General features: G+C 66.2%; 1 protein-coding gene across 1 annotated transcript in view; it reads right to left on the bottom strand.

The window, feature by feature from the left end:
- NOL4L (nucleolar protein 4 like) overlaps nt 1-331 on the bottom strand; it is a 35,849-nt gene extending 35,518 nt beyond the window's left edge. The window contains exon 1 of the mRNA XM_026652734.2: nt 318-331. The gene's annotated coding sequence lies outside the window, so the exon portion shown is untranslated. The remainder of the gene's footprint in view (nt 1-317) is intronic.
- Nucleotides 332-1,004: the final 673 nt, after the last annotated feature.

Genomic DNA, 1,004 nt, shown 5'->3' with positions numbered 1-1,004 from the left:
TGCGCCCCTAACAAACCCCTCAACTCCCAGTGACCCCTGTGCGCCCCTAACAAACCCCTCAACTCCCAGTGACCCCTGTGCGCCCCCTCCACGCCCCCAACAACCACCAGCGCCCGCTGCGCGCCCCACCCCAACACACTCCCTTTCCCCCGAGGGCCAGGGGGCCCCGGCACGACGCCTGCCCCCCCAGCCGGCGGGGCACCCCCCTCTCTAGGCCCGGGCAGGGGGCAGTTGTGTACCCCCCCCCCGCCAAACTGGGGGTTACAATCTAACCCCCCTTGGGCCGCCCGCTCCGGGGAGCCGGGCCCGGCGCCTACCTGCTGCGGGGCCGGGGCCGGGGCCGCGCCTGGGGCCTGCCGGCCTGCGCCAGCCCGGCGGCTCGGTGCGGGGACGGGAGGGGACGCTGGCTTGGCCGCGCTCCGGAGCGGCTGACAACCAGCTGCTGCCCGCGGAGAGGGGCTGGCGCTGCGGAGCGCGTCACTCCCGGCCCGGGGGGAGCGGGGGCGCGGGGGGGGGGGGGAGACAGGCGCTGTAGGGAGAGCGGGTGTGGGGAGGAGCAGAAAACCCATCCATTTTCTAACGAGAGAGACAGTCCGCCTGGGCAGGGTGCATTGTGAGAGCCCAGGACTGTAATCCGAGAGGACGAGGCGGTGTCCAGAGAGAAATCCTGTAGTTTGTGTGTCTGGGGGGGGGGGGGAACACACCTCCTGAACAGGCAGCACAATACACCCACAGCGGGGGCGTGAGACGGTGCCGAGAGCGATACAATTACCGGGGAGAGGCTCTGTGCCGAAAGAGCGACAGTAATACTGGGGGAAAGGCACCGCTGCCCAGACTTGGACCATAACGCTGGGAAAGGGCCAGAGGGAGGGGACTGGCCAGTGAGAAACAGTAACATTGAAATAGCTACTACCTGTTAACATATGGTTATTCAGGAGAAAAGACAGGGGTACAGTCAGGAAGAGTGTTACACAGAGACCGTAACCATGGAAAAATATAAAGCA

This window comes from Terrapene carolina, unplaced genomic scaffold, assembly GCF_002925995.2.
Source record: "Terrapene carolina triunguis isolate 2854851 unplaced genomic scaffold, T_m_triunguis-2.0 Scaffold130, whole genome shotgun sequence".
In the NCBI taxonomy this organism is placed as follows: domain Eukaryota; kingdom Metazoa; phylum Chordata; order Testudines; family Emydidae; genus Terrapene; species Terrapene triunguis.
The sequence above is the reverse complement of the archived record's forward strand: the minus strand, read 5'-3'. Positions and strand labels throughout refer to the sequence as shown.